Raw genomic sequence first — 10,000 nt, 5'->3', positions numbered from 1 at the left:
TATATATATAAATATATATATATATATATATATATATATAGATACAGGTGGCCCTCGGTTTACAACGGTTCAATTTACACCGTTTCAGAATAACAACAACCTTTTTTCCAGTCATGTGACTGCTATTGAAAAGCATTGAGAAGCAGTGCATTTATTAAAATAGCCAGTAGGTGGAGCTGTCCGCTTGTGTTGCAGCAAAGCCAAGCTAGCTGAAATTAATCAGTTTAAAGCAGATTTCAAAGGAACAAGATCTTCCTGTCTATAAATCAGTCCAGATTGGAATGCATAGAAAGAACTGTTTGCAGAATAATGCAAGTGAAGTCTGTGTTGTGTGCTTATTTTATTAGTTTTATAATGCTGTTTAACAAATGTTTTTGTTCATTTAACTTAGTTTAATTATATATTCTGTGTTGTGTGATTATGTTATTAGGTTTATAATGCTGTCTAGCATGTAAAGTCTTCTTTTCAAAGCTTTAAAAATAATGTATTAGGTGTTACTTATGACAATTTTGAGAGTGGCCTGGAACCCAACTCCCTCACTTCCCATTGACTTACATTATAAACTGGGTTTCAATTTACAATGGTTTCGATTTACAATCATTCCTTTTGGAACCTAACCCTGGCGTAAACTGAGGGCTATCTGTATATATATATATATAATTTGAAAATATGTGACAATGTTGGAATCCCCGGTTTAAGAGACTTAGATGCTAGTAAACATTCCTTAAACAGATGCCAACTTCTAAATGGATTTATCTAAATTGATTTATTTAAGATTATAGTTTATAGTAGTAGTTTCACATAAATAATTTTCTTGGACCAGGATATATATATTTATATAAACTGCTACTGCATTATATGCTAACAGTAATTCTCAGCCTTTGGTTTTATCAATTCTTTTTTGGTATATTTGTGCCCCTGTGTGTTTATATCTGCACAATCTTAGTATTAAACATGACAGAAATACAGAGAGAAAGCAAGACAGACATATATAGAAAGGCACCATAAAAGGAGATAGAGATTTAGAGAGTAAGATAGACAGACAGAAAGATAGATAGATAGATAGATAGATGGATAGATTAAAAGGTAGATTAGACAGGCAGACAAACAAACAGACATATAGATGATAGAATACATAAATAGATAGATAGAAATATACAATTAAATTGCTAGGTACATAAACAGAGAGACAGATAGATGATAGATAGATTAGACAGCCAGACAAACAGACAGATAGATAATAGACTTTAATTGATAGATATATGTTAGATAGATATATTGATAGATAGATATGATTTTATAGGTAGACAGATATAGATAGATGATAGATTAGATTAGATAGATAGACTGATTGAAAGATGAAAGATAGATATGATTAGATAGGTAAATAGACAGATAGATAGACTGATATACAGATTATATATTGGTTTTTGATAGATTATAGATTAGATAGAGAGATAGATGATAAATAGATCAATGATAAATAAATAGATAGATAGATAGATAGATAGATAGATATTGATATGTATATGTGATATTTTTCCTGTCTGATATACTCTATGTACACACACGCACACACATATGTATACACTTATACATAGTGCCCCACACATACAGGCTTCTTTATGCTGTATAATTCTGCTCTTTTACACTATACCATATTACCAAATGTAAAGGGACATTTAACATGAAAATAGATAGATTTAATTAGAAAGGTAGATAGACAGATAGATAGACGGATATATTGATTATATATTATATTTGATAGATTATAGATTAGAGATAGATAGATGATAGATAGATGATAGATAGATAAATTGATTGATAGATGGATAGACTGATAGATAGATGATTGACAGAGTTAGATAGACATGTTGATATAATTCTATATATTTACATTAGCAGTAAGGGTGTTTTTTCAAATTCTCACAACGTTTGATGTATTGTCAACCTGTCTGAAATATTGTATTTTTTAAGTCTAAAAATTTAAAATAAAGAAAAACTACAGGCTTATGAGAAACCTCCATTATACACATAGCCAATCCTATTAACAAGATTCTCCGAATTGGCAGAGAAGTTTAAGCTATCATGTATCTGTGATAAAAAAAATCTTTTTTAGAGCCACATAGTCCAATATATTTATATATTTAGCTTTAAAATGGTGCACTTGTTTTATAATATGTTGTGTATGCTCCATATAGTAAAATTATACGGTGCTTATTTTAATTTGAAAATAATTAAATGCATGATGCAGCTAATTTGATGTCGAATAGGTCATTTTGTGGATTTTTTTAGGGTGTATTAGTCACATAATCAACCTATCAATATTAAATCTCTCTAAACTTCCATCCAAATTCCAAAACTATTTTCTAACACGAATATTTCTCTTGCTTTCTAACTTTACGACCATAGAAAGAGATCTGTAATTCAGTTCAGAGAGAGTAAACGCATCTTTTTGTCACATCAAGTGATGGTAAATTCTAGCATTTCAAAAACACTAGGTTTACTATCACTAAAAATGAAGGTGACCTTTATTCATCAGTTTATTTTATGTTTTTTTATTTTTATTGTCAATTGGGTGATTCCAGTTAATAAAAACCAACAGGATATGACAGATTACAAGAAGGAAAACAGGACGGATTTGTAAACTATATACCGTAGTGCACGGATCACCAGCCATCATGCTGTCTCGTTCTCTCATTCTCTGTTTGTCGCTTCTGTCTCTGAGCCTGGTTATTAAAATGTTGCTGGGTCAGATATGAATAATGTTGCCACCATTTGCAGGGGCTGCTCTCAGTGAATTCTCTAAAAAAAAAAAAAGGTGCTATGAATTTGTGAGATGTCTCCCATAGAAAATAATGGAGCTTCCTGAAAATGCAAACTACGCAGGGGAGAGTGAATTTAGCAGGGGGCACACTTTATAAATGGAATCCTGCAGCCAATAGAAATCAACTTACTCTGCTTGCAGCGTCTAGTATCCTATTAACCTCTCTTTTCATATACATGTGTTTTTCTATTAGGGTAATACGTGTGTTGTGTATTTGAGACAGAATTTTAATTTTTGCAGAACAAGTTTTAAAGCAGTTAAAGTAAGCAATTTTTTACTGCATATTTCTTGTCAATATTGTATTTATATTATCATTTTTTGTGAGCCCTATTGTATGTATGCAGTTGTATCGCCTTCACATACTAGGGACATGATTCAGATAGAGCATACAATTTACATTTACTATGGTGCGAGCGGATCCTATATAGCAGATCATGTCCGCTGCACATCGATAAATGCAGACACCAGCAGCTCTTGTGAACTGGTGGTGCAATGCCGCCCCCTGCAGATTTGCAGCCAATCGGCCGCTAGCAGGAGGTGTCAATCAACCCGATTTCTGTCTGCCGCCTCAGAGCAGGCAGTCTTTAGACCGCTGCTTTATAACTTCTGTTTCCAGCGAGTCTGAAGGATCGCCGGAAACAAGGGGCTCCAAGCTCCATACGGAGCTTGATAAATATGCCCCCTATTATCAAATTTGCTTCATTCTCTTAATACCCTTTGTTGAAGGAGTGAGCCAATGACAGCAGGCATATACATGTAACCACTAATCAGCAGCTAGCTCCCAGTAGGGCATTGCTGCTCTTGAGCCTACCTAGGTATGATTTTCAACAAAGGATATCAAGACAACAAAGCAAATTAAATAATACAATTAAATTGGAAAGTTGTTTAGCTTATTTTCTCTTTATTTTAACCTCGTGAGAATTTGAAAAAACAAACAAACAAAACATATAATGTAAAAGAGTTTTAAAGAGATATTTAAATGGAAAACTATGAATTGAATTATGATCCTTTAGAAAAAATGATCCATTCTAATAATTTTCAACAGAAAATGAAAGTCTATAGGGAATTCTCATCTATAAATAATTAGATAACTTTTCCTAAAGTATTGAGATCGAACCCTTTGTGTGATAGCCACATAGCTAAAGTCCTGCTCGGAGTCACAGCACATTACAGCTTATAAGCAGGACAAGTGCAGTGATTGGTGGATATATACATATGCTGTTTGTGAATGGCTCATGGGCTGCATCATGCTCTGGGACTGCAGGTTGTTGTGGCTCTATATTGGGATTTAGCTTTGTGTTTAACCCCTTTGAAACAAACACATACAATCGGCAAGGGGCACTAATGATAAAGAAGGCTGTGATGTACTTGTACATTTTATTTTTCCATTAGAAATCAATATTACGTTAAACAGAATGCAATATGTCACCCTTAAAGCTAATGTAAATATGTAATATTATATCAGCATGTCTATTTAACTCTGTCTGTCATCTATATATCTAATCTATAATCTATCAAATATAATATATCATCTATATAACTAATCTATAATCTATCAAATAAAATATATAATCTATATATCTAATCTATAATCTATCAAATATAATATATCATCTATATATCTAATCTATAATCTATCAAATATAATATATCATCTATATATCTAATCTATAATCTATCAAACATAATATATCATCTATATATCTAATCTATAATCTATCAAATATTATATATCATCTATATATCTAATCTATAATCTATCAAATATAATATATCATCTATATATCTAATCTATAATCTATCAAATATTATATATCATCTATATATCAGTCTATCCATCTAATCTATCTATCAATCTATCTAATCTAGTTATCTATCTATAATCTAGCAAGAATGTAAGTGTAGATGCCGGCCCATTTTTGGTGAACAACCTGGGTTGTTCTTGCTGATTGCTGGATAAGTTCATCCACCAATAAAAAAGGGCTGTCCAGAGTCCTGAACAAAAAAACAGCTTAGATGCCTTCTTTTTCAAATAAAGATAGCAAGAGAATGAAGAAAAAAGTATAATAGGTTTAAATTAGAAAGTTGCTTAAAATTGCAAGCTGCAATTTTCTGCATCACAAAAGAAAAAATTTGGGTTCAGTGTCCCTTTAATTACCTGTTCCACAGTTTTGCATAACCAACACCGTTATATTAATATTTGTTTTACCTCTGTGATTACCTTGTACCTAAACCTCTGCAGACTGCTCCTTATCTCAGTTATATTAATACACTTTTTACCTCTGTGATTACCTTGTATCTAAGCCTCTGCAGACTGCTCCTTATCTCAGTTATATAAATATACGTTTTACCTCTGTGATTACCCTGTATCTAAGCCTCTGCAGACTGCTCCTTATCTCAGTTATATTAATATACTTTTTACCTCTGTGATTACCCTGTATCTAAGCCTCTGCAGACTGCCCCTTATCTCAGTTATATTAATATACTTTTTACCTCTGTGATTACCCTGTATCTAAGCCTCTGCAGACTGCTCCTTATCTCATTTATATTAATATACTTTTTACTGCTGTGATTACCTTGTATCTAAGCCTCTGCAGACTGCTCCTTATTTCAGTTATATTAATATACTTTTTACCTCTGTGATTACCTTGTATCTAAGCCTCTGCAGACTGCTCCTTATCTCAGTTATATTAATACACGTTTTACCTCTGTGATTACCCTGTATCTAAGCCTCTGCAGACTGCCCCTTATCTCAGTTATATAAATACACTTTTTACCTCTGTGATTACCCTGTATCTAAGCCTCTGCAGACTGCCCCTTATCTCAGTTATATTAATATACTTTTTACCTCTGTGATTACCTTGTATCTAAGCCTCTGCAGACTGCTCCTTATCTCAGTTATATTAATATACTTTTTACTGCTGTGATTACCTTGTATCTAAGCCTCTGCAGACTGCTCCTTATCTCAGTTATATTAATATACTTTTTACCTCTGTGATTACCTTGTATCTAAGCCTCTGCAGACTGCTCCTTATCTCAGTTATATTAATACACTTTTTACCTCTGTGATTACCCTGTATCTAAGCCTCTGCAGACTGCCCCTTATCTCAGTTATATAAATACACTTTTTACCTCTGTGATTACCCTGTATCTAAGCCTCTGCAGACTGCCCCTTATCTCAGTTATATTAATATACTTTTTACCTCTGTGATTACCTTGTATCTAAGCCTCTGCAGACTGCTCCTTATCTCAGTTATATTAATACACTTTTTACCTCTGTGATTACCCTGTATCTAAGCCTCTGCAGACTGCCCCTTATCTCAGTTATATAAATATACTTTTTACCTCTGTGATTACCCTGTATCTAAGCCTCTGCAGACTGCTCCTTATCTCAGTCATATTAATATACTTTTTACCTCTGTGATTACCTTGTATCTAAGCCTCTGCAGACTGCTCCTTATCTCAGTTATATTAATACACTTTTTACCTCTATGATTACCCTGTATCTAAGCCTCTGCAGACTGCCCCTTATCTCAGTTATATAAATATACTTTTTACCTCTGTGATTACCCTGTATCTAAGCCTCTGCAGACTGCTCCTTATCTCAGTCATATTAATATACTTTTTACCTCTGTGATTACCTTGTATCTAAGCCTCTGCAGACTGCTCCTTATCTCAGTTATATTAATATACTTTTTACCTCTGTGATTACCCTGTATCTAAGCCTCTGCAGACTGCTCCTTATCTCAGTTATATTAATATACTTTTTACCTCTGTGATTACCTTGTATCTAAGCCTATGCAGACTGCTCCTTATCTCAGTTATATTAATATACTTTTTACCTCTGTGATTACCCTGTATCTAAGCCTCTGCAGACTGCTCCTTATCTCAGTTATATTAATATACTTTTTACCTCTGTGATTATCCTGTATCTAAGCTTCTGCAGATTGCCCCCTTATCTCAGTGCTTTTGACAGACATGCAGTTTAAGCCATCATTACAGACTCCTAAATTACTCCACGGGAGTGAGCACAATGGTATATATATATATGACACACATGTACTAGTACTGTCTAACTGTGAAAAACTTTCAAAATGCTCTGAACTAAGAGGCGGTTTTCATAGGTTTAGAAATAAGTTTGAGCCCACCTAGCTTTAGCTTTTCAAAAATACCACCAAACAAAGCAAATTTAATGATAAAAGTCAATTGGAAAGTTGTTTAAAGTTTCATGCCCTATCTGAATCATGAAAGTTTAATGTTGACTAGACTGTCCCTTTAAATATACAGAGATATGGTAATGATATCTGCTTGCTCTGCAAGCTCAGCCCATGTGATTGGGTTGTGGTTTCAATTAGCAGAGGCAGCTATTTCACACACAAAGGTAAACATACAAGAGCATTTTCCTTGCATTTGAAACTCTGTAGCTAATTATTTTATACACATTAAGGGAGACCAATTTGATATTACACTATCCCCTTAATGACAGCAATGGGTTTAAACACACACGGCTAGATTACAAATTTTGCGGTATGAGTGAAAAAGCAGCGTATGGCTCTTTTTCACTACTGCTGCTATTATGAGTCCTTTTTCAATGGGACTTCCATAGCGCCGGTATTACGAGTCTGCCTGTCCGGCCAAAAAGTGAGCGGTACAGTCTATACCATCAAGATCCGTACCGTAAACTGAAAGTCAGTAGTTATGGGTTTTATGTTACAAAGTACACTAACACCCATAAACTACCTATTAACCCCTAAGCTGAGGCCCCCTGCATCACAAACACTAAAATAAAATTATTAACCCCTAATCTGCCGCTCCGGACATCGCCGCCACTATAATAAACATATTAACCCCTAAACCTCCGTACTCCTGCATTGCAAACACTAGTTAAATATTATTAACCCCTAATCTGCTGTCCCTAACATCACCGCAACCTACATTACTGTTATTAACCCCTAATCTGCTGCCCCAATGTCGTCGCCACCTACATACACTTATTAACCCCTAATCTGCTGTCCCTAACATCGCTGCAATGTACATTACTCTTATTAACACCTAATCTGCGGCCCCAAAAATCTCCGCCACTATACTAAAGTTATTAACCCCTAAACCTAACCCTAAATCTAACCCTAACGTAACCCTAACCCTAACACCACTAACTTTAACATAATTTAAATTATTCCAAATAAAAATTACAATTAATAACTAAATTATTCCTATTTAAAACTAAATACTTACCTGTAAAATAAAACCTAAGCTAGCTACAATATAACTAATAGCTACATTGTATCTATCTTAGGTTTTATTTTATTTCACAGGCAAGTTTGTATTTATTGTAACTAGGTAGACTAGTTACTAACCAAACCCCCCAAATAAAATACTATATAAAAAAAACTATGCTCCCCATTGCCCTGAAAAGGGCATTTGGATGGGCATTGCCCTTAAAATGCCATTTAGCTCTTTTTCAGCCCAAACCCTAAGCTAAAAATAAAACCCACCCAATAAACCCTTAAAAAACACTAACCCCCTGCAGATCCTACAGTTTTTGAAGACCGGACATCCATCCTCAACAAAACCGGGAGAAGTCTTCATCCATGCGGGCAGAAGTCCTCAACGAAGCAGGGAGAAGTTTTCATCCAAGCTGGCAGAAGTGGTCCTCCAGACTGGCAGAAGTCTTCATTCAGATGGCATCTTCTATCTTCATCCTTCCAATGCAGAGCGGCTCCATCTTCAAGACATCCGGTGCAGAGCATCCTCTTCTGTTGACGGCTACTGAAGAATGAAGGTTCCTTTAAGGGACATCATCCAAGATGGCATCCCTTGAATTCCGATTGACTGATAGAATCCTATCAGCCAATAGGAATTAAAGGGTAAAAAATCCTATTGGCTGACCCAATCAGCCAATAGGATTGAGCTCGCATTCTATTGGCTGTTCCAATAAAATTAGGGGTTGATAAGGCAGATTAGGGGTTAATAAGTGTAATGTAGGTGTCGGGGGTGGCAGATTAGGGGTGTTTAGACTCTGGGTTTATGTTAGGGTGTTAGGTGTAAACATAACTTTTCTTTCCCCATAGGAATCAATGGGGCAGCATTATGGAGCTTTATGATCCTTTATTGCAGGCGTTAAGCTTTTTTTCAGTCGGCTCTCCCCATTGATTTCTATGGGGAAATCGTGCACGAGCACGTAAAACCAGCTCAAAAGCAGCGCTGGTATTTGTGTGCGGTATGGAGCTCTAAGCTGCCATATTGCCTGCTAATGCCGGGTTTTTGCAAACCTGTAAAAGCAGCGCTATAGGGAGGTGAGCGGTGGATATAACTTGCACGTTATTAGCGAGCCGCTCATATCGCAAAAGTCGTAATCTAGTCGATAGTTAATGTCCATCTCAAGCGTTGCAGTTTCTGAGCAGAACACATCTGTTGAGCCAATCAAAAGCAGCAATTGCACGCAACTGCATATAACCATCCAACATAGCCAGTGATGCACACATTACAAGCGCTAGTAAACTAGGGAATATAAAATGACACAATCTAAGGGCTACGCTATATAGTATATATCTCAAACCTTTCTAGATTAAGGGACCAGTATATACAGTAGATTTTCATAATCAACGACTTAGGGGACGATTTATCAAGGGCCGAAAGGTCCTGATGCCCCTCTTTCCACATGAGCCTTCAGGCTCGGCGGAAATAGCAGTTATGAAGCAGCGGTCTTAAGACCTAACCTAACTAAAAAAATAATAATCCACCCATTGCCCTAAAAAGGGCATTTTGATGGGCATTGTCCTTAAAAGCTCTGTTTCTGCCCATTAAAAGTAAAAAAGCCCTACTCTAAAAAAATAAAAAAAACACCACCCCCCAAAAAAAAAACTAACACTAACCCCAAACATGGTATTCACCATGAAGTGCGGCGATCCATCTTCATCCAGGCGGCAAAACATCTTCATCCATCACATGACCATCTTCTTCAATCTTCATCCTGGCCGTGGGTCAATCTTCTATCTTCATCCCGGTAGCGGAGACGTGGAGGCGAAGAGATCATCGGCGATGTCCAGGCAACATGGAGGTCCTCTTCATGCCATTCTCTAGCCACACACTAAAGTTTGAATGCAAGGTACCCCTTTGATATGTGGATACACTTGCATTCCTATTGGCTGACAAATTTAAATCAGCTAATTG

The 10,000-nt window shown here is 35.6% G+C and overlaps 1 long non-coding RNA gene across 2 annotated transcripts in view; it reads right to left on the bottom strand.

The window, feature by feature from the left end:
* Positions 1–2,542: 2,542 nt before the first annotated feature.
* LOC128643057 (uncharacterized) overlaps positions 2,543–10,000 on the bottom strand; it is a 16,886-nt gene continuing 9,428 nt past the window's right edge. For both annotated transcript variants that reach the window (XR_008399766.1, XR_008399765.1), the window contains one exon: positions 2,543–2,805. This is a non-coding gene — a long non-coding RNA (uncharacterized LOC128643057). The remainder of the gene's footprint in view (positions 2,806–10,000) is intronic.

This window comes from Bombina bombina, chromosome 12, assembly GCF_027579735.1.
Source record: "Bombina bombina isolate aBomBom1 chromosome 12, aBomBom1.pri, whole genome shotgun sequence".
Taxonomy (NCBI): domain Eukaryota; kingdom Metazoa; phylum Chordata; class Amphibia; order Anura; family Bombinatoridae; genus Bombina; species Bombina bombina.
The sequence above is the reverse complement of the archived record's forward strand: the minus strand, read 5'-3'. Positions and strand labels throughout refer to the sequence as shown.